The following is a 27,441-nucleotide window of genomic DNA, read 5'->3' on the forward strand; positions in this document are numbered from 1 at the left end:
CTCCTCGGCCATGCACAGAACACAGGACAGACCCCTTTGCAAAGACTGATAGAAGCGACTTTGCTGTTTCCTTCACAGCTGCGTGGTTTTTAGCTTTCTATGCGCAAGGCATTTTGATGGAGGAATTAGGCACGTTTCCTGCCCTCCGGACACTTGCCAGGTAGCAGGGGAGATAACTAGCTACCATTGTTTCCAGCACCGGCTGCATGTCAGACACAGGTGATGGAGATGATAATAGTATTAATAAAGTCTCCCACTTATTTAGCTGCTAATATGAGCTTGGCCCTTTAAAGCACTCTCTGTGTTCCTCACAGGGACTTTGATGTAAGATGTCTTGCTACTGGAAGTGTGGCCCTGGACCAGTAGCTGCAGCGTTGCCTGAGACCTTTTTAGAAAGACATTCAGGCTCATCCCAGGCCCTGAATCTGAATGCGTATCCAAACAATATCCCCAGGTGGTCCTGTATGGCTTGTCATCCCCATTTTACAGACAAGAAAACAGAGGCTCAGTGGGAATTGAGCAACTTGCTCAAGGCCACAGGACACCTAGAAGTTAAGTGGAGATTTGAACCCACATTCTGGTTCCAAGATCTGCTGGTTTCCCACTCTGCAATGCTGCCTCACGGGACTCAGCAGATGTTGGTAAAGGCTTGACTGCAGTGCCACTGGAGAACTGAGGACTGGAGGAGGAACACTCCCCAGATTTCAGATTTCAGATGGGGAAACAGCCAGGAGGGCTTCCTGGAGGAGGAGGTGTTTGAATCAGTCCTACAAGAGTGAGCAGGACCTGAAGAGAAGGGGCAGGCTTATTTGAGGTGGAGGAAGCAGCCTGAGCAAAGACAGGGAAGAGTGAGCATTGCTCATCCGGAACCTTCTCTTGATGGCTGCTGACTCCTATGGCCAGACGCAGTACAGGATTTGAGATAGGATGGTGGCAATTCACGAAAGCTTTGATTTCCCATTTGTCTTTGACTGCCAGAGGAAGCAGCCACACAGCCTCTGCCCTGGCTGCAGGGTGCTTAGAAATGGACCTGCCTAGAGGAAGTCTGGACCCTTGGCCCCTGCTTCTCTGGGTCTGCGGATCCCTTTCCTCCCATGATCCCCTGCTGTGCCATGCCCTCCCCAACCTGCCCCATCATCCCTTCACTGCTGAACTCAGAGAAAGGCTCACATAGCCCCTGACCCCTGGACACAGAAACCCCCATCTCTAGGCAATAACCAGTGGTCCAATTGGAGTCATAATGGGATGGTCCAATTGGAGTCATAATGGGACCTTGTCCTTGTTCCCTGTTCTGATTTTGGCAGTCAGCCATCTTCTCAAAATATAGATACCAACTGTGGTGGTGCCTGTCAAAGACAAAACCAAACACATAGGGAAATGGATTTTATTTACGTAATATGGGGCGCAGCCGAGATCCGAAGATGAGAGTGTGTCTTCAGGGTGGTTTTAGACGTTTAGAGGGAGGAATAGCCAAGTTATAGGTAGGGCAATATTACAGTTAGGATTGTTTTTGTATTCAGGGAGTCTTCATCAGTCAGCTGAACAGAAAATGTGTCTGTCTAGCTGGCTTCAGGAGGACAAACAATTCAGCCAACCATTTATGAGAAAAAGAATGGGAATTTAGAAAGTCCGTGTCTGGCCTTGTCCCGGGTTAACAAGGTGGTTATTTGCCGGTCTTATCTAAGTCATATGGGGGAGGGTGGTTCTTTGCAGTGAGCTGTTTTCCCAAACACAAAAGGGATGTGAGTACTTCTTAACCATCACTGTTTTTGCGAAACACAGGGCTTAGGGAAATTTCAACATCTTCATGTCAGAATTTGTATACACAGAGGTGTAACGAGAACAATCTGATTAGGAGGCGAGGGCCAGAGTAGTCCTTTGAGGTTGTAATTCCATAGAAAGGATGTTGATTTTATTTGGATTGTGTGTTAATACCGATCAATAAAAATAGCAGAGTTTTCTAAGGATGCTCCTATTAATATTTTACATAAGTCTACAAAAGCGTGAGTTTTTCACATCTAAAAGTATTTTTACAATCAACATCATATCATCTTAACGATTGACATGTATGTCAATAATGGAACAGAGAATATGGAGAGTGGAGGGTGCAGCTGAGGCTCCATGGCTGCCCTCTGAGCTACGCAGTGGCTGAGATTTCCTGCTGGGGGAGGCAGGATGTTGCAGTGCAGGGCTTCTCAGATCTTCGTTTGTGGATTATGGCTTTAGAACCACCTGGGAGGCTTGCTAAAATGCAGATTCCTAGGCCCCCATCAGGAGCTGCTGAATCAGAATCTGGGCATAGAGTGGAGTGGGGCTAGGGAGTCTGCACTTTTAACCAGCTCTCTGGTCCTTGGTGGGGTGAAGTCAGAGAAGCCTTCCTTGTGAGTCAGATGATAAAAGTGAGGCCTGAAGAATGAGTGGAGGGAGAGAGGGAGAGAAGGATCATTCCAGACCCAGGGAAGAGAGTGTGCAAAGGCCCTGAGGTAGAAAGCCGCCTGGGGCACTTGTAGATCAGACCAAGTGTCCTTGTGGCTGGAGAGAAGCTGGCCAGGAAGGGAGGGCGCAGTGTAAGCCTGCAGGGGTAGCCCTGGGCCAGGTCCAGTGGGGCCCTGCGAGCCCTCCTGAGCATTCTGGACTTCATCCTGAGAGATGTGGGAAGTCATCGAGGGTTTTAGTTGAGGGCGGGTGGGCGGGAGAGGTAGGAATGTGAGTTGATCACTGGCTCATCACACCCAAAGTGTCCAAAACTAAACCTCCAGCCCTCAACCTACTCTCCTTCTCAGTGAGGGCCATCGCCCACCCAGACACCTCAGAAGGAAGCCTGGCCATCACCTAGATTCTGCTGACTTGTCCCAAACATCTCTCGAATCCATCTACTTCTCCCCCTCACCCAGTCTCCTGCCATTACCTGAGATTGGGCAGTACCTTCTCTCACCTGGACAATGTCAGCAACCTGGGCTTCCTGCCCGCTGGCTCACTCTCCCCACGCCCACCCGTTCTCCCTACGATGTAGACTGGCCTTTCTATTAGGCAGTGGTGAGAGATGAGACTGGAGAGATACTCAAACAGCCCGGTGATCCCCACTGCTCCTGGAAACTGTCCTCAGCACCACGTGCTCCGTGACCCCGCCCTGTTCCCCTCTCCATCTCTCACCACTGCCTGCTCGACGGCCCTCCTCGCTCTCCTACCCAGCACCTCCTCACCTCCAGGCTGCTCCACTCTGCCTGTCACTTAGATCACTGACTCCAGCACACGGTCCCAGCTCCAGGCCGCCTCGTCGGGAGGCCTTCCTTGACCCTCCTGGGCTGGGCCAGGAACTCCCGCTCTGCAGTCTCCTCCCGCCTGCCTGCTCTTCTTGGGGTCTCTCTCGGAGGACCCTGGCCCCTTCTCAGGGGAGGATCTGGGTATTTCTTCCAGTACTCCTGGCATCTGGCAGAGCAACTGATCTAAGAAGTGCTTTGTGGGTAAATGTTAGCTAAGCAAGGGTAGGTTTCTTGGCTTCCCCTGGATTGCCCAGTGTGGGGCCCTGATGGCAGCAGCAACCTGGTGGCCTCGGCCTGGGGCTGTTGCTTTCTGGAATATTCTCCTCCCAGCTCCTCGCCTCCCTGCCTCTTCATCTTCTCCCCTTTGGCTTTAATGCTTGTGAGACCATCCAGGATAATTGAGAGGAGTTTTATGCTGTTTATGGGACTTTGATCAAAGATTTTAATTAACCTACCTTGCTTTAAGCCTTTAAAAGTTCATTCCCCAGGGCTGACCATTTGATAATGGAATTAATGCTTCTAGGCAGAGTGGGGGAGTGGGGGAAGCAGGAAGCGGGAGGGCTGACAAGGAGGGCCTAGCGATTGTCTCATTAACCCTTCCCCAGATGGATAGATTTCAGCTCAACGTAAAAGATTTGTCTCAGTCTGAGCTATTCACCTATGGAATGATGGAGTTGGAGTGGTGGTGAGACCCCCATCGCTGGAGGTATGCTAGCAGATACTAGACAATCTCCTAGGAGGGAGGTTAAAGTCAGTCATCGCCTCATTGATCAGACGAGGTCACTTTTAGGGACCTGCCAGACCTACGAGTCATTCTCTCTCTCCCTATGCCATGCAGGGGAGGGGCAGGGTGCACAGTCTGACTCACACCTGGAGCTTTGGTTTAAGGTCAAACCAGTATTTCTAATAAGACGACGAAGACTAAAGGCAGCAACTCCATGAAGCTAACATACCCTTTGCAAAAAAATCACTCTTCCAACCAGCCTTCATGGAAGCTACGCAGAGGGAATACTTATCCGTGCAGACACCACCTCATGGGTTCAGACCTGTGCATCTGCTTTAGAAGCCCCGAACTGATTGTCACTGGGGAGGCAGTCCTGTAGGTAGGGGTTCCTGAGCAGACATGCACCAGACACCCCTGGAAAGAGACTTCTGGAGCACAGGCCTTGCCTGTTCTCAGGTGCCAGTGCCTTCCGGTAACAAGCACCTCCTTTAGCTCAGGTGAGGATCTTGGTGAGACAGTCTGCTGTTTTGAACTTGGGAAAAGGGAGTGCAGTCAGGAATGTCTGGTAGTTGGGGTGGGGGATGCAGGAAGGAATTAGGGTTCTTAGCTAAGATCTATTGAGTTGATTATTTTCCAGACACTGTGGCAAGTACTCTATGTGTGTTAACTCGTGTAATCTGGCTGGTATTATTTTTCCCATCTAATAGATGAGGAAATCTAGGCCCTTTGGAATATGGCTCCCCAGGGGATGGAAGATGAAGGTCACAGAGTTTCTGGCCCTCTCTGGTCTGGACTGCAGCATGCTTTCCCCCAGCATTCCAGAAATCTTCCACCTACAAGAACTGGCTCATGTCTTCCCTACCATTCTTCAAGGTTTGGCTGAAATGTTGGTGTCCAGTGGCCCATGCCCCACCCAACTCCTCCCATCGTAAGCTCCTGGGAGCTTTCATTGGATTCCCAAAATGCTCACTGGTACTAGTATTTTGCCAGTTATGTCCTTCTTTCTGGCATTATAAATATCCATTTTAATGCCCCATGCTCAACCCTCCAGCCCCTAGACAGAGATGATTTCAAGGTGGGGAGACCATGTTTAGTTCATCTTTGTCTTATTCCTCCACCCAGCATAAACCCCACATTTCACAAGTGATGTTGAATAAAATGAAAGAGGAAAAGCTCCACTTCTACATCATTAGGTTCTGAGCTGATAAATAGAAATATTAAGGTGTCAATCAACAAGCATTTCCTGAGTCCTGGTCAAACGGGCAAGGTTCCCTTGTCCCCCTCGCAGGGCGTGCATTGGGGGTGTGGCTCACCTCTTCAGTGCTTCACTGCTGAAATGAGCATACAGACAGGCAGGCTGTGGGGGCGAGTGTTCACAGCTGAAGCCCCAGTGGGTGTGTGTTACAGGGTGCTCTTTTAGTTTGCCGTCTATAGGCGGCTTGTGTTAACCAACTCAATTAGAGCCCCTGCCTTATCACAAGGACAGAGAGATTTCTGTATCCCACGGTTTCTTGCCTTGGTGTACCACAAGCATCGGATCACACGTGGGCTTGGAGAATGAGTGCAAGGTTTTATTGAGAAGAAGTAGCTCTCAGCAGATGAAGGAGCCAGAAGGGAGATGGTTTTCCCCTGGAGTCGGGCCATGTGGAGGCCCCACTCTTCTTGGACTGCTCCGTCCCAGCTCTGCATTGTTTTGCTGGTCAATGGCCGGCCAGTGTGCTGGTGCCTGACTGTGTTCTTCCACTGGTATGCTCCTCTCCATGTCCTCTCGAGGACATCCAGCTGCTTGTGTCTTCTACCCATGTGCTCCTCTCAACGTCTGCCTATCTGCCCGATAGGGTCTTAGGTTTTTTTTTTTTCTTTTTTTTTTTTGAGATGGAGTTTTGCTCTTGTTGCCCAGGCTGGAGTGCAATGGCGTGATCTCAGTTCACATCAACCTCCGCCTCCCAGGTTCAAGCAATTCTCCTGCCTCAGCCTGGTTAGGCTGGTCTTGAACTCCCGACCTCAGGTGATCCTCCTGCCTCAACCTCCCAAAGTGCTGAGATTACAGGCGTGAGCCACCGCGTGCCTGACTGGGTCTCAGGTTTTTATAGGCCCAGGATGGGGGCGTGGTAGGCCAGGGTGGTCTTGGGAAATGCAACATTTGGGCAGGAAATGCCTGTCCTCACCTAGTCTGTGGGGGTGGAGCCCTAGCCAGGGACCATGCCCTCCTCTACACAACACTTCCCTTCTTCACGTCCCTATTATTTAAAGGGACCATGCTCTTCCCTTTCCAGCACTTCTCTGTCACTGGAAACTATGTATCACCTGGGAGTGGGGAGGAGGTGGGGTTGCTTCTCATCATAAGCCCTTCTACAGCCTTTGACTTTTTTTTTTTTTTTTGAGACAAGGTCTCTCTCTGTCACCCAGGCTGGAGTGAGGTGGCATGATCATAGCTCACTGCAGCCTCAAACTCCTGGGTTCAAGCGATCTTCCCACCTCAGCCTCCTGTGTAGATGGGACCACAGGCATGCATCACCACACCTGGCTAATTTTTTTTTTTTTTTTTTGGGGTAGACACAGGGTCTCACTATATTTCCCAGGCTGGTCTCAAACTCCTAGCCTCAAGTGATCCTTCTACCTCAGCCTCCAAAAGCATTGGGATTACAGGCATTAGTTACTGTGCCCAGCCTGAATTTTTAAATTATGTGTATATATTACTTTGCCTTAAAATGCATATTTAACAATGAAATAAATGGCATTTTCTTTCATGTCTTAAAATCACCAACCAGAGGGCAAAAAGCCAAATTCCAAGTGGCTAAGCGTGACCCTTATAAGGGAACTGTCAGTTTCCCATTGGGTGGCCTAGGTTCATAGGGAAGCCCCTGTTTACCCCAGTTATGTCCAATATCTCCAGTGATACAGAGGAAAAGGAGCAATGTTCCTTTTTCTTTTTTTTTTGAGTTGGAGTGTCACTCTGTCACCCAGGCTGGAGTGCAGTGGCGTGATCTCAGCTCACTGCAACCTCTGCCTCCCGGGTTCACACCATTCTCCTGCCTCAGCCTCCTGAGTAGCTGGGACTACAGGCGCCCGCCACCACACCCGGCTAATTTTTTGTATTTTTAGTAGAGACTGGATTTCATTACGTTGGCCAGGCTGGTCTCAAACTTGGAGCAATGTTACTTTAAGAAGCCATTTCTGCAGAGGCTTGTTGTGGTCGTAAGATGCCAGCTCTGACGAGGAGCCCCTTTCATGCCTGTGCTGTAGGAGAGGCTTGAGGGCCAGGCCTGGGGAGCATGGATTCTGTCTTGGATTCCTCCCCTGGTCCTGCTGTTGGGAAAGGCTATGCAGGGAGCAGGGTTCTTGAGGCAGGTATCATAGATGTAGGAGAAGAGGTGAGAGAGAAAGCAAGCATCTCTGTCTACATCCAGAAATTAGATGCAAGGCCTAAAGTTTTCCCACACCTCTGAGAAATTCAGATGAGGAAAAGGCACGGGTTCCCTTTTACAAAGTTAAGATACATTTAGAGTTTGATTAAGCATTGAGGGAGAACAGCTGGAGTTAGTGGGGACAGTACTTATTATAATGCCTGTTTTAAGAAGTAGTCACGTTTTGGGGGAACAATACCATGGATTGTTTGCTATGGCCTAGAGTATCATAGATAAGAGGGTATGCGCCGGGATCAGTCTAGGCTCTGCCTCTCTTTAGCCTTGTGGCCCTGGTCAGGTTTCTTCGCCTCTCTGGGCCTCAGTTTCCTCATTGTGAAATGGGAACAATGATAGTACCTACCTCGGAGGTTGTTGTGGGGATTAATTGAGCTAATACTTGTAGGTCATGTATTACTGTATGCCTGGCACATAGTAAGTGTCACATAAATGTGAGTTGCTATTATTTATGATCGCTGTTACTATCATGTAGGATCTGCTGTCTGTGATGGGGAGAAGCCAGCCAGGGGTGCACATAGTCAGATCCTGAGGTGCCACCGTCACTATCACTGAAGGAGGACATAGCTGACTTCCGAGGCATATCTACATTGCTCAGCCTTGTGCTGGAAGGTGGCAGGGAGGGAACAGCTGCATCTGCCACAGCCCCAAATCCAAAGTGGGAAAGGGGCTTGGGATTGCACACAGATGCCCTGAGGCTATAAGGAATGCCGCTTTGGAGAGCTCCTTGGAAGGAAAGCTTTGGGGGAGCTGAAGCAGAGGGTCTCAAATTTAGAGTGCATCAGAATTGCTGGGAAACTCATTGAATTTCAGCTTCCCAGGTTCATAGTTGTTGGGCGGGGCTGCAGCATCTGCCTTTGAAACAAACATCTCTAAGTAATTATGATGCAGTTTTCGTTAGTCTGCAGTTACCTGGGAGACATAGCACGTGTAGCTTCTGAGAAATGAGCACCTGAGCTTCCTCACATGAACTGACTTTCTTCTTGGCTGAGAGAACTTCAGAGGTGCTAGGTTTTTAATCAGGGTTCCTGGCACCCTGACTCTGACCCTCAGCTAAGCCCTTGCCATGAATATAAGCTTAGTTTTTATTCTGATCACAGACAGAGCCACAGGCGGACTGGCCATAGACTGCTCTGGTCCTTGCTATATACTCATCCCTAATCCTTACCACTTACTGACCTCTACCCATGACCTCAGCATAAATCCTGACTGTGGTCACCGATGAAGCCCTCATCATAAACGTAGACTAGCCTTTGCCTTTGACCCTTCTCCAGGCAGAGTGCCAAACACAAGCTCAGCCAGCTGACTCTCACGTGAGGGGATGTGGCTGGTTCTGCAGGGCGTCCTCCTACCCCAGGGCTGGAGACACAGCTGAGAGCCCACGCCCTGCTTGGTGGCCTCTGGTGGGGTTGAGGAGAGGGCTCTGGGGCACAGAGACTGTGCGTGAAAGGCGACCCTAGCTCCACACGCAAGGCTGATTAACGTGCATCATGCTTCCCTCATTCCCCAGGCGCCTTCTCCAGATCATTGCTCCTCTGATTAATTCCTCAGAACAAAGCTTGCAGCACTTATGTGGAAATTGACTGGAGGACCCCGAGGCTGTTCCCCAGCCGGCTCCCAGGCCTTTCCTGAGTGCTTGCGCTGGCGAAGTGTCTGAGGGACAGGGGTGCCTGATGCCCAGAACCTGGCCAGAATGCAGACAGTGTTCTGCCTCCAGGATGATGGGTTTGCTGGTTTTTTGGAGACAGTTTCCCACCGGAGCCAAATCAAGTGAGTGACATTCTGACTTAGGAGTCACTGACATACTGGGTTGAAATCTGTCAGGAGGTGAAATTGGTTCTCCTTTACAAAGATAAGATAAAAGTAGAGTTTATGTTACTGCTACCAAGACCACCATCTTTATCTTTGCTCTCTATCTGCACTATGAAAAATTCTTTACTTGAGTAATCTCATTTAACCCTTAAATCCCAGGATTAAAACAAATAATGAGTAACTCAGTATGTACAAATATCACTACTGACAGGAGATGACACATCACTCCATTGAGTTCAGGACCAGGGAAGTTAATTCCTCAGTGGATTTGCAGATTTCCCATTACTATACTCTGAAACATATGAAATCCATAAAATTTCCTTTTTCTTGGCTACAAGGAAATTCCAGAATTTCTCTCAATTGCTGTAGCTTTCCGCTGCTGAAGTTCTCAACGTAACTCTTTTCTACCCAACTGTCATTATTTCTTGGTTCTCAATTAGTAAACAAAAAATACATAAAAATTATAGTTTTGATGGTATTTGAGTCTGCACTACAAATAAATATGTGTATAAATGAACTGAAAATGCCGAACATTATTCTAAAGCCAATGTATTGATTGTGTGTTGGTTCTTCTCCAGTACAGTGGAGTGCACTCCTAATAGACTTCTAATATACTGACCCTCCTTCAGGTAATAACCATAAACCCTAGATAAAATATAGAAATCTGAAAGGCTCTGAGTAGTGACCAAAGACAGGCAGATTGTGTAGCGTATTTGAAACTTGGAAGAAGGGACTAGTGTGAAGTTGGTTTCCCCTTTTGATGACTTTGGATTTGAAGGAAGCTACAGTCATGACACAGCACAGAGCATCAAATATTCTGATAGAAAGCCCACTCTCTTTCTGGCCTGAAGAACCAGAGGACAGAGACAGAGGACAGCTGCTGGAAAATGAGGGAATGAATTCCAGAAAGGAAATAAGCAGAGAAGAGAGCCCCAAGTTCTGTGAATAAATTCTGCCCGTCTCTGGCTGATCCCTGAATTGTGCATGCATGGTGCAGACCCAAAGAAGCTTGCAGCTAAGGCCAAAACACCTGAAATGAAATTAGACCTGCTGCCCACTTCAGATGAAATAGAGTTTGTAGTTTGAAACTCAACAAGTTTGATGCCTGCTAAATAAAAACATTAACACTCTTCAGAGTAATATGACAGAATCCAGAGTCTCAACAATGTAACAATCCACAAAATTAAGATAAAATCCAAAAGTATTTGATGTATGAAAAAACACAAAAATGAGACCAATTATCAAAGGAAAAGACAATCAATAGAGGTCATCTTCATGACCTAGAGACTGAAATTATCACACAAAGGAGTTAAAGCAACTACAACGGTAATTGTATTACAATTATGGGAAACGTGGTTATAATGGATTTAAAAAAGGGAAATCTTAACAGAAATATAGAGCCTATAGAAAAAGAACAAAATACAACTTCTAGAACTAAAAAACAATTATTAAAAAAATTCACTAGGCGGACTTATTAGCAGAAAGGAAGTGACGGAAGAGTCAGTGAACTTGAAGACAGATTAATACAAATGACTAAATCTGAGGAACAAAGGAAAAAGATAAAAAAAAAAAGAGAACAGAGCTTCAGGGACTTATAGGGGAAATATAAAACTCTCTAACTTATAAATAATTGGAGTCCCAAGGGGAAAACCAGATAAAAACCATGATAGGAAATAACCACACAGATCTTCCAAAGTTTGGAGATTAGGACATACATTTACAAATTCATGAATCTTAGCAAGCCTGAAAGAGAATAAATAAGAAAATCATGCCTAGACATGTCAGAATTTAACTGCTAAAATCAGTGTCAACCAGAAGGGTTTTTGCTATTAGTGTATTCATTTATTCAGTGACTATTTCTTGAGCTGTGTATCAGACACTGTTGGTGTGCTATGAGCAGAATCTAATGCTGGAAACTTTAGGAGAGGAATGGGGGCAATTACTGGAGTTGGTTTAAGATTATGTTTTGTTCAGTAAGATCAAATTTACATGAAGAATACAAGCAGAATAAACCCGGAGTTCAGGACATAAAGACAGTTCAGGAACACAAGATATCCTTGAACTGAGCATCTCAGAAGAGCATCGAAGACTTTGGGGGGAAGGGAGTGAGGTCTTATGGGTGATGAGACTTTAAAAACTCAGGTGGAGCATTTATGGGCAAGGACGATGAAGCATCCTCTGACTCTGGGCTGTTCTGCCAGTGACTTAAGTCTAGATAAAAGTCTGGATAAAAGAGGAGGGATCATTGTATAGCTTTGTGATGGTCCCACAGGCTGCAGGAGGAGTTGTTTTGAGGCAAGTGCTAGAAAGTTACCCTTGTAGTGTTGGTGTCTTGGTGAAACAGGGTCACTCATCAATTTATCATGAAACTGAGTGAGCGAGGGGGTCTCTGTTTAGAATTAAGGATGGGCATATTAGCACGGGGAGCCAGAGAAGATCATAAGATGAAGGCTAATCAACAAACAGGAGGTAGGAGGGGCAAGAAGCAGGCAAGAGGCAGTCTTTCCTTCTGAGAACGTTCTCCAAAAGAGGCCTCTTCGTCACAAAATATTTAAAGTCAATATGTCCATGTGACAGTAGTTAAGGTAATTAAAAAAAACATCAGTTGGAGAAATATGAAAACAAAGGACATGGGTTCAATACTTGACTAAAACATCAGTGGCCAGATGATGATCTGTGTAGGGAGAAGAGATGAATGATGGTATCTTTTTCAGTGTCCACCTTCCGTGGGGGGCAGAGCTCCTTTCTCAGGTTGCCTCTTGTATTAGCATTCTCCAAAGAAACAGAACTGATAGGATGTGGGTGTAGATATAGCTATAGGTATAGATATAGATATAGCTTAGTTGACAGGATTAATAGGATGTGGATACAGATTAGATACGGATGTTGGTAACCTACAGGTCACATTTGGCAGGCTTCCAAATCAATCTCCTGGGGTAGGTCTTATGATGATTCATGGCTTACATCCTGTCCCTGAGTAAAGAATCTAAAGAATCTTTTTTTTTGAGATGGAGTCTCGCTTTGTCGGCCAGACTGGAGTGCAGTGGCATGATCTCGGCTCACTGCAACCTCTGCCTCCCGGGTTCAAGTGATTCTCCTGCCTCAGACTCCCGAGTAGCTGCGACTACAGGTGTCCTCCACCATACCTGGCTAATTTTTGTATTTTTTTAGTAGAGACAGTTTCATCCATTGATCAGGCTGGTCTCGAACTCTGACCTTAGGTAATCCCCCCACCTCAGCCTCCCAAAGTGCTGGGATTACAGGTGTGAGCCACCGTGCCAGGCCCCTGAGTCCCTCAAATCTTATCATGAGTCCCTCAAATCCTATTGTGAATTCCTCAAACTGTCGATACATTTATTAATACATAGCTTACTGCTACTGAAAAGGACACTGATTTCTTTCTTAATCATGAAATTTTACTGATTGTCTTGTGTGTAGAACATTTTAGCATGTATATTGTAAACTGTAGCCAAGGATTGTAACCTCTGTCTTGTACCCTCCAATAAAAAAATGACAATTCTGATATGTGGCGCTGCCTTCCTTTCTCCTAAACTTTCTTGTAAAGGCATTACAACTTGAAACAGACCTTGGAACACCAACTTTGTTGGTGTGTCTTCCCAGGTTGCTCCCCACATTTGGCTTCCAGTAAGCCTTTGTCCAGCCTTCCAAAGCCTCAACAACCTTAATTTTGGTTGACAAAATGGCATAGTTGGCAGGATTTCAGAGTGACCTCCCTGGACCACCTGGAGCAGCTTCCAACCTTCGTGCAGGAAATGACAATGAACGCATCGCATTTTTGAACTTAGATGCACCTGCTAGGTCTACAAATGAGTTCCTCCTGAAATCAATTAACTTCTTGTCTTAGTAAAAGCTCTGGTTTATTGAATCTGATTTCCTCCTTGGCTAGGACATACGAGGACTCTCTCAGAATGAGAGAGTAAATTCGAGGTAAAGGTTTTTGTTGAGTACTACGGCAAGGGAGAATAGGAGCTCTGTGAATTGTTTCCTGGGAGTTTGGGGTGAGACAACCTTTCCTTAGCTTTCTCCTTTTTTGATTGCGTGAGGGCACTCTTGCTTCACTACATAGCTTGTCTCACTCAAAACAACCAAGATGGGAAGTGGGTCCTCTAGTTGCACCAGCTGGTTTTATGTGTAATCCTTATGGTCCTTGTTCTTGCCAGTACTTAGGTAAGTGGATCAACCTAACTCGGGATGGTCATAAGCAGCAACAGCCAAAATGGGAATTTTTTTGAAATGCCTAAAATGATTTATTTGAACCCAGAATTGGAAAAAGCTGGCTTTAGAACCAAACAAATTGAATGGGTGACTTACTTCCAACAGCACCTAAAAGCTTTGTAACCTTCACCTGCTCCCCCTTCTTCAGCCCCTCTGATCTGAACTCACTCCTTTCTGCTTGTTCCCTTGGCTTTATATATCTCTTAGGCAGAGATTTTTGGAATTTCACAATGCTCACATTTTCTTCTCTCAAAAGGGGGAAATATATTTAAATTCGAAACAAAAGAAGCAAATGGAACAACTACAGAATGAGAATAAAACTGCTGAGATTAAAAAATACAGAGTTTTTTTAAACAATTTTTTATCCCTAAACTTTGTTAATGAGAAACACTCTGGGATTCTGAACCGTTGAGGCAATGCCAGGTTTTCTAGGCCTCCAGCTGGCTACATATTATGGCCCATTCTTGTGCACATTTGTAAATTGATGGGCAAGTTACTTCAAGGAAAATTCAGAACTCAAATAGTCGTTATTCCAAAACCCTGCAACTCTTAACGTTAGTATGTAGGATCTTCTAAGTTCTTTATTTCTCTATTTTTTTCTGCTGCCTACTATGAATCTGCTGAGTTTTCTACTGGTATTGAGATAAAACTCACTGCTACTGGTATTACTAATCCAAGGTTGCTTGGAGGTTTTGTTTTTCTTATAGAATTCAGCCAGTCCTAGATAAAGGGTCAACATTAAAAATGTAACCCCAAATTCATATGAAACCAAAGGAAAAAAAAGAAGTGAAAGAGGTTCTTAAAAATATAAAACTGCCATGGAAACTGCTATTTCCAAAATTTTGGTTCAGAGTCTTCACTATATTATCTATTGGGGCAAACAAAGTTTATTCATGTAAATAGGTCCCAATTTTGTCAGAGATATAATTTGGATCCACTTGTCTTTTCACTCATAAATTAGCCCCAATATTCCCCAAGTTCATGTGACTAAGTAAATCTTTAATAAGATAGCTTTAAAGTTATTGGTAAAATAGAAATATCTTCATAAGCCGTGAAAATGATTAACATAGAAATAAGTTGAAATAATGCCTAGGTTTGTCAAATATCTCATTTCTCATAATCTGGGTAAACTTAAAATAAATGTAAATGGGATAAAGTGCTTATACATAAAATTTTCATGTACTTTGAAATATTAAAATTGTGTTAAATAATAACTACTTATTAAATGTCTGAGTTATTTCCAATTAAGAAAAAATTATGTTAGAAGGAAACATGTTTCTAAAAATTGTATCAAACGGTTTTCATCTATGAAATACTGATACGTGACAGATGATTCAAGATTTCTTGCCTCCTAGGTTTTCACCAAAATGTAAGGTTGCTAAGAATAAAAATTCTAAATAATATGTATAATTCTGTATATAAAGTGTACGTAAAAAACAAGATGTGTTTTTAAGAAAAAAAAATCATAAAAAGGGATAAAATATGTTCTTTACTGAGAAAAAATAATTTTGTCTAATTTGGAGGTTATTTAAAAGTTGATTCAAAATGTAGATTTAGGAGAAAGATATAAGAAGATAGAAAGGAACCATTAAGAGAGAGAGAGAGAGATGTGAAGAAAGTTGTGGACATAAATATATGTTTTTATTAAGTAAGGTTAAAGAAAAAATAATTTTGTATGAGAAAAAATCTTGAATAATAATTTTTTGTCCTAAAGTAAAATGACTTGGTATTTAAGAAAAAGGAAGTGTAGGATAAACTAAGCATGTCATAAATGGTCTGTATCCAGTTCATGAAAAGAGAATTTAAGAAAGAAATTTTGTGTGTGATTAAGTTGGCTATAATTAAAAGGGAATTATTTATAAGTCTTTCTAAAGATTGGTCCCCTATGTTGGAACAAGTTTTTCTTAAAGTATTGATTTGCTCTTAATGACATTGTAAGAGATTTTGACTTTTAATTCTGTTATCTTTTTCTTTTTGAAACTTCTGAGATTTATATTTTGCAAGTTCAACTTTTGCTGTGCTCTGCTAATTTGCAGAGCAGGTATCATTGCTTTCTGTTTTTCCTGCTCTTGAAAAGATATATCTTTTTGCCTGGCTGAGGTGATAGCTCTTTCCGCCTTTTCATCCACTCCTATAACTTTTTTCTCTAGTTCTAATTCTGATGTCGTGGCCTGCTGCTGAAATGTTTATCTTGAAGTTCCAGAAAAGCAATGTTTTCCTCCAGTGTAACTTGATTCCATTCTCTTGGCTTTTCTTGATGTGTCTGAATTGGTCAATGTAATTTGGAGACTTCCCATACAAAGAACCATGTATTCCCCTGATCAAGGTAATGGTTTTCTTGTTTACATTCCTCTGTGATGCAGTGTTCACTCATCACCCTGGAAACACTTTTCCTGTGTCTGTCTATTTAAATTTAAATATCCTTTTCATCAGGCTTGGCTTCCAGGTTATCTAAATTGGCTTCTCATAAGGAGAAGCAATCACACCACAGGAGGTTTTTCTTTACCTTTTTGGTAGCTGACTGAAAAATCAAAGATTTTACATTTTATCAAGATAATTCCTGTGTTGCCTTTATTAGGTTTCTTGATTAGTTAGGAAAACTGAGCCGTAAATGAGTTAAGGGTTTTACATTCGTGTAACTTTCTGTATGGCCCCTGAGATCTTTTGATTGTCACACTGGTTAAATGAATAACTATTATTTTACAAAGACAATAACCTGTAATTTTGTTTTGTTCCAATGTTTTGAAACTTCTGACATATTTGACATATTTTCCAAAGGTGAAAATCCTAAATTAAGTCTTTTTGGAGTAAATATTAGGTTGGTGCAAAAGGAATTGCGGCTTTTGACCTAATAATTATATGTATTTGGTAAATTATATGGAAAACAATGACAAATAATAAATGATACTAGATCTTCCTTCAGTTACATTTATGGGTATGTTGTTGATATAAATGTTCCAAAAAGTATATAAATTGTAAAAACCCAGTATATTATCAGTCATAATTTTGATTAATTTTTTTCTAAAATTATATTTATATGGATATGTTATTAATATGAGTATTCTAAAGATTATATAAAATTTATAAAAGTCTAATGGTCCTGATATGACACTGTCAGTCATAGTTGTGGTTGTTATCTGAAAATGTTACATGCAATGGAAATAACTAAATTTCTTTGTCAATTGGAAACTTTCATCAGATGTAACCTATGGCTATTCAAAGTTTTTGTCATCATAACTTTTTTTTTTTTTTTTTTTTTTTAAATTGAGACAGTCTTGCCCTGTCACCCAGGGTGGAGTGTAGTGGTGCAATCTCAGCTCTCAGCAACCTCAGTCTCCCAGGTTTATGCGATTCTCCTGCTTCAGCCTCCCGAGTAGCTAGGATTATAGGCATGCACCACCACGCCTGGCTAATTGTTTGTATTTTTAGTAGACACAGGATTTTGCCACATTGCCCAGGCAGGTCACGAACTCCTGAGCTCAAGTGATCCGCCCGCCTTGGCCTCCCAAAGTGCTGGGATTACAGGCCAGAGCTATTGTTTTGAAATCTTCTCTAGAAACATTTGCAATCAGCTATACTCCAAAACTGCTTTCCATGGAAGAGACTCTAACAAGTACTCTTGAATACAGATTTCCGATAACTTTAAGAATAATAGACTAAGTAAAAACTTCCATAAAACTTGTACATCAAGATCACTAACCCAACATCAAAGAAAACAAGAATTACACGGGACTGCACTGATAGAGGACTAAAATGATTTTTATGACTTTTTAAAAAATTGCTAATTCTTTTTATATTCTGTTTTCCAATGTCAAAAAAAATTGTCCTTCTTTTGAGCCACCTTACAACAATTGGGTAAAGTATGCTTTTGTGAGCAAAATTAAGACACTCACCTTTCTCTTTACCCAAATTCTCCAGAATATGGAAACTATTCCTCAACAGCTAAGGCCAAAATAATATCACCCAGCAACTGGATGTGATTCATTATTCAGGAAAACAGCACATAGCCCTTGTGTCATGTTCTACCCCATGTTGCTAACAACCTGCCTTCAATAACAAGGTTCTTTCTCTGCATCGAGAGATGAGACTTCCTGGGAATGAGCCTTCTCAGTGCCTAGGGATAAAGAATGTCTATCACTCTAACCTAAGCGGAGATTTATCATCAGTGCTTCCACAGGAAGATTTTTGATCAAAAAGGGGAAATGATAACTTACAGGTCACCTTTGGCAGGCTTCCAAATTAACCACCTGGGAAAGGTCTTATGATTCGTGGCTTACATCCTGTCTCTGAGTAACAAATCTTTTTTTTTTTTTCGAGACGGAGTCTTGCTCTGTCGCCCAAGCTGGAGTGCAGTGGCACCATCTCGGCTCACTGCAAGCTCCATCTCCCAGGTTCACGCCATTCTCCTGCCTCAGCCTCCTGAGTAGCTGGGACTACAGGCGCCCACCACCACGCTGGCTAATTTTTTGTATTTTTAGTAGAGACAGGGTTTCACCGTGTTAGCCAGGATGGTCTCGATCTCCTGACCTTGTGATCCGCCTGCCTCAGCCTCCCAAAGTGCTGGGATTACAGGCGTGAGCCACCGCGCCTGGCCCCTCTGAGTAACAAAGCTTATTGTGAGTCTCTCAAGTCTTATTTTGAGTTCCTCAAATTTTTGATGTACTGATTAATATGTAACCTATTAACACTGAAACGGACACTGATTTGTTTCTGATGCATGAAGTTTTGCTGATTTTCTTGCCTGTAGGACATTTTGGCCAGTATGCTATAAACTGTAGCCAATGATTGTAACCTCTGAATTGTACCTACCAATAAAAAAGAGCAACTCTGATATGAGAAGACCCCCTCCCTTCTCCTAAACGTTCTTATAATGGCATTCCAACTTGTAACAGACTTTGGAACACACCTAAATTTGTTGGTGTGTTTTTCCAGGTTGATGCTCACATTTGACTTCCGCTAAAGCTTTTTCAATTTATTTCAGCCCCAACAGCCTTAATTTTGATCAACAGTATATAGATTTATTTTAAGGAATAGGTGCATGAATAATGGAAGTTGGCAAGCCTAAAATTCACAGGAGAGACCATCCTGCTGGAGACCCAGGAAAGAGCCACAGTTGCAGTTCTTGTCTGAAACCATCTGCTGGCAGAATTCCCTCTTGCTTGGGGGAGAGTAATCTTTTGTTCTGTTCAGGCTGTCAGCTGATTGGATGAGGCCCACTGACTCACGGAGGGCACTCTACTCAAAGTCCACCAATTTAAATGTCAAACTCATCCAAAAACACCCACACAGAAACATCCAGAATAATGTTTGACCAAATACCTGGGCACCATGGCCCAGCCAAGTGGACATACAAAATTAAGCATCATAGCTCCCTTGATGGGGGACTGAGGTAGGGTTTTGGATCAAGGAGGGGCTGTCTTACATCTCAGTGAGGCTTTGCCCTCCACTTGGGACCCTGGATTCTGTTTGTGAAAGGTCCTGATTGAAGGCAGGAGAAGGAGTGGTAACTGCAGACTGAGGGTGGGGGATTGCAGACTACACGGCTGTGTCCTCAGTATCAGGTTCCAAAGGTGGGAAATAAGAGATAACACTAGGTTGGCTGGGTGCGGTGGCTCATGCCCGTAATCCCAGCACTTTGGGAGGCCGAGGGGGGCAGATCACACGGTCAAGAGATTGAGACCATCCTGGCCAACTTGGTGAAACCCCGTCTCTACTAAAAATACAAAAATAAGCTGGGCGTGGTGGCTCAGGCCTGTAGTCCCAGCTACTCGGGAGGCTGAGGCAGGAGAATTGCTTGAACCTGGGAGGTGGAGGTTGCAGTGAGTCGAGATCCTGCCACTGCACTCCAACCTGGCAACAGAATGAGACTCCGTCTCAAAAAGAAGAAGAAGAAGAAGAAAAAAAAAGACATAACACTAGAACTAATGACAAATACCTGCATAGTGCCTACCATGTGCCAACACTGTCCTAAGCACTTTATATATTTTAATGCAATTAGTCCCCCAGTAACCTTGTGATATAGTACTCTTATCCCCATCACACAAATGGTAAAAAAAAAAAAAAAAAAAGAAAAAGAAAAATGAGGCTAAGCTGGAGTTTGAACCCAGGGAGTCTAACTCTAGAGATTTCACTCTGAATTACTGATCTATACTGAAGGGCAAGTGGGGAATGGCTTGACTAAGAGAAATAAGAGAGAAAGACCAGGAGACAGAAGCATGTTCTAGTGTTAATCTCAAGTAACTAACTTTTTTTTTTTTTCCTCTAAAAGGCTTAAGTTAACTAGTGGATAACATTGCCCTTGGAGAAGGAGGCCTCGGGAAAACTGTTAACTCTTAGATGAGAACGAAGAATGAGTGTCTCAGGTTTTGGTGTCAGTGCTTGCTTAGAGAATATTCAATCTTTGATTTTTCAAAACTTAGGGAATTGTGTACATGTGGGTGTGCTTGTGTGCATTCAGCAGTTTTGGCTTGTTCATTCATTGACTCACTTTTTCATTTTTTTTGATCTCCAGGAATGTGCTGGCACTGATGACACAGTGATGACCAAGATAGACAAGGACCTGCTCTAGCCTGACAGGCTGGTAAGGAGACACAGAAAACATCTAAGAAAACAAGGATCTTAGATTGTCAAAGTGCATCCTAGTTTGGCTCTATGAGAGGGACTTGGGCGCTGGTAGTTTACCTGGGAAGTGATTTCAAGAAGCACAAATTGGGCCAGGCACGGTGGCTCATGCCTGTAATCACAGCACTTTGGGAGGCTAAGATGGGTGGATCACGTGAGGTCAGGAGTTCAAGACCAGCCTGGCCAACATGGTGAAACCCTGTTTCTACTAAAAATACAAAAATTAGCCGGGCGTGGTGGCATGCACCTGTAATCCCAGCTACTCAGTGAGGCTGAGGTGGGAGAATTGCTTGATCACTTGAACCTGAGAGGCCGAGGTTGCAGTGAGCCGAGATGGCGCCACTGCACTCCAGGCTGGGCAACAGAGCAAGACTCTGTCTAAAAAAAAAAAAAAAAAAAAAAAAAAAAAAAAAAAAAAAACAAAGCACAAATTGGGAGGTAGGAAGCAGACAGGGAAGGGAAAAAAAGCCTTTAACACTTGCATTCGTGAAGGGGTATCACTGTGAGCAGGAACTCAGTCCAGTGGGGGCCCTCTGAGGAATGGTGACGCTTGCTCAGGATCATCCCAATGAGAGGTGGGAACTGGGAGTACATCTATTTACTCCTGTATCCCACTGGCTGAGGGTTGTCTCCAGGGCTGGTCACTTCTCCACGCTCATGGGTTGTGCATGTGGGAAGCTGGACACGTTCTGTGGGGGAGAGGACACCCTTAGGCTGAGAAGCAGAGAGACCCAGGCTCTTGTCTAGGGAGGCAGCTAGCGAGCTGGAACAGTCTGCCTCAGTTCCAGGTAAACTCAGAAGCTGGCCACAGGGCTGTGGACACTGTGTCCACTATGAGGGCCCTGCAGTGGGGGACAGTTTTGCTAGTTCAAGGAGCCAAAAGGACTGAACAGGTGATGGAGGACAGGAGGAGCTGGGCTGGAGAGGTGGGTAGAGGCCAGGCCCCCACTGCCCAGCCACCAACATAGAGGCTGTGGATTTTCTAAGTACAGAAGAAGTCACAGAGGGTTTCAAGCAGAAGTACAAAATGAGCTGAGGGTAATTTTTAAAATATGAGAGAGGAGTAAATGCCTGGAGAAGGAAGGTGGGCTCCAGGGCACATGGGCTTCTGAGAGGAGCAGGGATGCATCTTCCATTAAGACAGGAGCAAGAGTAGGCACCCACCTCACACAGGGTTGGCCTAGGAACAGGAGGGAGCTTCTGTTGTTATTTCCTTTCCTTTCTACCATGGAGAATGAGGTGCCCCCATTGGCCAAAATGGGGGTGGGAGGGGATTAAAGGAGAGGGAAGTGACAGTTTTCTTTCTTTTTTGATTAATTTTTTTTTGAGGCGGAGTTTCGCTCTTTTTGCCCAGGCTGGAGTACAGTGGTGCTATCTCAGCTCACTGCAACCTCCGCTTCCCGGATTCAGGTAATTCTCCTGCCTCGGCCTCCCGAGTAGCTGGGATTACAGGCGTCCTACACCACACTTGGGTAATTTTTTGTATTTTTAGTAGAGACAGGGTTTCACCATATTGGCCAGGCTGGCCTCGAACTCCTGACCTCAGGCGATCTGCCTGCCTCGGCCTCCCAAAGTGCTGGGATTACAGGCGTGAGCCTACATGCATAGCCGACAGAACCGTTTTCCGAGAGAGCCACAAAGTGAACCCATGAGATTAACACGGAAGGGCGGTCCGGAGGGCTGAGTCTCTGAGTGAATTCTGTGGTCAGGAATTGAAAGCGTAACAAATCAGAATCGGGTCATTTGAAGTGATTTTCTTGGGTGACATTTAGCTGCTCTGGTGTGGGTGAGCAGAAGTTAGACAGTTGGATTGGAGCAGGCTGGGGTTTGGCTAGGAGAGTGCAGCCGAGGCAGCGAGGAAAGGGTGCTGGGGGCCTCTCAAGAGAGCGGGGGGAATGGGGTTGGTGGCTGGAACCCAGGGCCCCCTGTCTGTATGTGCAGGGCTCTTGAAAGATGTGCACCACAGGGAGTCAATTTGGCTTTCTTTTTGAGTTTGTGCTCCATGACTGAAAATTCATTTATTTCCACACCACCCTCTCTCCACTTCATTCCCTTTCATTCATTCGAGTAATTGTGAAAAGTATATGAAGTATCTCAATATTTTTTTGAGTATAAAAACCTATTTTAAACATCAAATTGTTTTCTAGGTCCAAATGAGTTGTTTAATATCCACTGAGATAGAAAATATCCAATCAAAAGCTATACTAGGGGGACATTTATTTATAGAGCTATATATTTCACAGGTATTACCTCAATACAGTCTTATTTTATAAAATTTAAATACAGAGCAAACTGTTGTCAGTTAAAATTTCCAATTGCGAGTCAATGTTTATTGCTTATTAATGAAGGATTCTAACACAGGTAGCAAAGGGAGTGAGCTGTTCAAAGATCCTGGGAGAGAGATTTGCCTCTCTTAGCTGGACATTGACCTTTCTTTCTTGCCTCCTCGTCACCTAGCTAGACACAGCTTGCTGTCTGGCATCGCGTGGTCATAAAAAATCAGGTTCCTCTCAGTGGTGGGGCATGGATAATTTGGAACCACCATCAGACATGACTCACTAATCAAAAACACCAAGTCACAGATCTGAGAAGTAAAAGATAGCAAATTGATCTGGGCCTATTAATTGAATGTTTCAAGCAACAGGGTTTATATCCCATTCAACCCCAGGTATCACTCACAGGCGCAGGGCCTGGCCTTTCATTGAAGCTCTCAAAACATGTCTCCAGCCTGCTCTCAAAGACGATGAACACCCAATTTGCTTCCACCTCAGTTTTGGGCAAAACATCACTTTCTTTTCTTTTTTTGTTTTTTTTTTTTTTTGTTTTGAGACCGAGTCTCTCTTTCTCGCCCAGGCTGGAGTGCAGTGGTGCGATCTCGGCTCACTGCAAGCTCCGCCTCCCAGGTTCAGGCCATTCTCCTGCCTCAGCCTCCCGAGTAGCTGGGACTACAGGTGCCCGCCACCACGCCCAGCTATTTTTTTGTATCTTTAGTAGAGACAGGGTTTCACCGTGTTAGCCAGGATGGTATCGATCTCGTGACCTTGTGATCCGCCCACCTCGGCCTCCCAAAGTGCTGGGATTACAGGCGTGAGCCACCGCGCCCGGCCAAAACATCATTTTCATACATGAAAGTCGCCATTTCTTTACTTATTACTCATACTCCCTTCCCTGTGGGCAACTGTATTAGTCAAATTTTGCATTGCTACCTGAGACTAGGTTATTTATAAAGGAAAGAGGTTGAATTGGTTAATGGTTCTGCAGGCTGTACAGGAAGCATGACGGCATATGCTTCCGGGTGAAATGGGAAATGTTCCCTTGTCCCCCTCAGAGCGCACGTGATGGGGGCGTGGCTCCCTTCTTCAGTGCCCTGCTGCTCAAACCTCTAGGGGAGCATACAGATGGGCAGGCTGTGGGGCTCCGACCCCAAGGCAGTGTCTAGGGGTGAATGTTGGCAGCTCCTGAAGCCCCAGTGGGTGTGTGTTACAGGGTGCTCTTTTAGTGTGTGGTCTGTAGGCGGCTTGTGTTAACCAGCTCAATTAGAGCCCCTTCCTTATCACAAGGACAGAGGGATTTCTGTATCCCGCGGTTTCTTGCCTTGGTGTACCAGAGTAATCGGATCACACGTGGCCTTGGAGAGTGAGTGCAAGGTTTTATATTGAGTAGAAGTAGCTCTCAGCAGATGGGGGAGTCAGAAGGGAGATGGTTTTCCCTTGGAGTCAGGCTGCTTGGCTGCCAGGCTCAACTCTGACCACTCAGGCCAAACTCCACATCCTTCCTCTCTGCTCGATGGCCTGCCGGCCTGCCGTCCTGCCAGTGCCTGGCGGCCTGCTCTTCTGCCAGCGTGCTCTCCACGAGCAGGGGGTTGTGTCTTCTTCCACCGATGTATTCCTTACGACGTCCAGCAGCTTTATGTCTGCCTGCAAGAGTCTTGTTTTTTTGTTGTTTTGGTACAGAGTCTCTCTCAGAGATTAAATATTAGTAAATAATATTAATATTAATACATCATATTAATACAATATCACATTGTATTAATATGATATTAATATGATAGTAATATAACATTAATATTAAATATAATAATATTAATAAATATAATGTTAATAACATATTTATATATTATATAAATTATATATGCATAATATATTTTATATACTATAAATAATATATTATATAAATATATCATATATACTATAATATATAATATAATATATAAATATATCATATATACTATAATATATAATATAATATATAAATATTAATATAATATATTATATGTTATATATAGTATATAATTACATAATATATCATAATATATGTTATATATGTAATTATATATAATATATATTATAATTACATGATATATGATATATATGTAATTATTATATATAATATGTATGTAATTATATATAATATTTTATATGTTATAATATATAATATATGTAATTACAATATATGATGTATTATATGTAATCATAATATATAATATATATGTAATTATACATAATATATCATATATTTAATTATAATTAAAATTATATATGTAATTATATGATAATTATATATTATAATTATTAGAATTATATATGATATAATATATTATAATTACATATATTATATATGTAATTATAATTATAATTATAATATATGGACACCCCCTGCCAGATGGGGAGTAATATCCCTCTCTCCTCCACTTGGAAATTATGATCCACCTCGCTGGGGGGTGGACAACCGCTGCCAGATAGGGAGTAATATCATCCTCTTCTCCCCCACTGGATATTACGACCTACGGTGGACCCACAGCGTGTTTACGATATCGTGAGTAGTATCATCTCTCCCTCTGGAAATTACGAACTGTTTCACAGACGGGTGTACACTCTCTGCAGTATTGGGGGTAATATGATCCTCTCCCCTGCTGGATATGAAGAACAATATCCCAGGAGTGTTTATACCCCCTGCGATATTTGGTGTCGTATCATCCTCTCCCACGTTGAAGTTAGGAACAATATCACTGGGGGCGTGTACACCCCATGCGATATTGAATGTAATATCATCCTCTTCTCTCCTGGATCATAGGAACAATATCATGGGGGGAGGGTGCACACTTTCTGCAATATGGGGATTAATAACATCTTCTCCCCTTCTGGATATTAGGAACAATGTCACACGAGGGTTTACACTTTCGTCGATATTGGGAGTAATGTCATCCTCTCCTTTTTTGAATGTTAAGAACAATATCACAGGGGGGATGTACACCACCTGAGATATTGGGAGTAATGTCAGGCTCTCCCTTTCCTGGATATTACGAACAATATCACAGCGTGGGTGTACACCTCCTGCTATATGGGGTGAATATCATCCTCTCCTTTCCTGGATATTAGGAACAATATCACTGGGTGGGTGTACACAGCCTGCGATATTGTACTAATATCCTCTCCCCCTCCAGATATCAGGAACAATATCACAGAAGGGTTGTATACTCTCTGCGATATTGGGAGTAATATCATTTTCTCCTTCCCTGAATATTAGGAGCAGTATCCTTGGGTGGTTGTACACCCACTGTTATATTGAGAGTAATGTCATACACTTCCCCCTGGATTTTAGAAGCAATATCACAGGGTGCAGTGACGCGACCTCGGCTCACTGCAACCTCCACCTCCCGGGTTCAAGCGACTCTCCTGCCTCAGCCTCCTGAGTAGCTGGCACTACAGGAGCATGCCACCACGCCTGGCTAATTTTTGTATTTTTAATAGAGACAGGGTTTCACCATGTTGGCCAGGATGGTCTCAATCTCTTGACCTCGTGATCTGCCCGCCTTGGCCTTTTTTTTTTTTTTTTAGACGGGGTCTTGTTCTTGTTGCCCAGGCTGTAGTGCAGTGGCGTGATCTCACTGCAACCTCCGCCTCCCAGGTTCAAGCGATTCTCCTGCCTCAGCCTCCCTAGTAGCTGGGATTACAGGCACCTGCCGCCATGCCCAGCCAATTTTTTGTATTTTTAGTAGAGACAGGGTTTCATCATGTTGGCCAGGCTGGTCTGGATCTCCTGATCTCAAGTGATCTGCCCGCCTCGGCCTCCCAAAATGCTGGGACTACAGGCGTGAGCCACCATGCCCAGCCAGGGTCTTCTTTTTTATTTAATTAATTAATTAATTAATTTTTTGAGAAGGAGTCTGGCACTGTTGCCAGGGTTCGAGTGCAGTGGCACAATCTCGGCTTACTGCAACCTCTACTTCCTGGGTTCAAGTGATTCTCCTCCCTCAACCTCCCAAGTAGCTGGGATTACAGGTGTCCACCACCACGCCCAGCTAGGTGGTTTTTTTTTTTTTTTAATGTGTTTTTAGTAGAGACGGGATTTCACTATGTTGGCCAGGCTGGTCTCAAACTCCTGACCTCTCGATCTGCCCGCCTAGGCCTCCCAAAATGTTGGGATTACAGGCGGCCCAGCCAGGTCTTGTGTTTTTATAGGCACAGGATGGGCGCCTGGCGGTCCAGGGTGGTCTTGGGAAATGCAACATTTGGGCGGGAAGGCAGGAGTGCCTGTCTTCAGCTACGTCCGTGGGGGTGGAGCCCTAGCCGGGGACCAAACCCTCCTTTACCCAGCACTTTCCTTCCCTGCTCCCGAATCATCGGTAGGACTCAAGCAGCTTCCAGTCATGGCTAAAGGCAAAGGAGGAGGGAGGTGTCGCACATGGCAGAGCAGGAACAAGAGACAATGGGGCAGGCGGTGCTATACACTTTATTTGTCTTGTGATCTCGTGAGTGAGATATCGTGAGATCTCACTTACTATCACAAGAACAGCACCAAGCAGACAGTGCTAACCATTCAAGAGAAATCCACCCGCAAGATCCAATCACCTCCCACCAGGCCCCACCTCCAACATTGGGGATTATAATTCAAGATGATACTGGGTGGGGACACAGATCCAAACCATATCAGTAACCAACATCAACATCTTGGGTTCCATTCTTCTAATGTCTGTGTGTGTGTGTGTGTAAGAAACATATAAATGATGTCATACCATGCAAATTATTTTTCAATTTTATTTTACTTTTTGATAAGTATTGGGCATCTTTCCATGTCAGTGCATGAAGGTCTACTACATTATTTTAATGTATGCAGAGAATTCCATGGTCCCACAGTATGTCAATCTTTAGCCACTCTCCTATTGATACACATCTACAAATTTCCCAACCCCCAGCGTTTTGCGCTAACAAACCAGGCTACAAAAACTGCTTTTGTATGTATATCTTTGTGCGCAGGTGAGTTTCCAGGAGTGAAATTGCTAGGGTAAAGGGAATGCCCATTTAAACATTGGTCGACGACGCCTAATGGGTTCCAAATGACCTCACAAATTCTCAACTGCTTC

At 44.0% G+C, this 27,441-nt stretch overlaps 1 long non-coding RNA gene across 3 annotated transcripts in view; it reads left to right on the top strand.

The window, feature by feature from the left end:
- Positions 1-27,441, top strand: part of LOC129051193 (uncharacterized) — a 270,726-nt gene that overhangs the window by 49,193 nt on the left and 194,092 nt on the right. For all 3 annotated transcript variants that reach the window (XR_008515266.2, XR_008515265.2, XR_008515267.2), the window contains exon 2: positions 19,969-20,037. This is a non-coding gene — a long non-coding RNA (uncharacterized LOC129051193). The remainder of the gene's footprint in view (positions 1-19,968; positions 20,038-27,441) is intronic.

The sequence above is a fragment of the Pongo abelii genome, chromosome 19 (genome assembly GCF_028885655.2).
Source record: "Pongo abelii isolate AG06213 chromosome 19, NHGRI_mPonAbe1-v2.0_pri, whole genome shotgun sequence".
NCBI lineage: Eukaryota > Metazoa > Chordata > Mammalia > Primates > Hominidae > Pongo > Pongo abelii.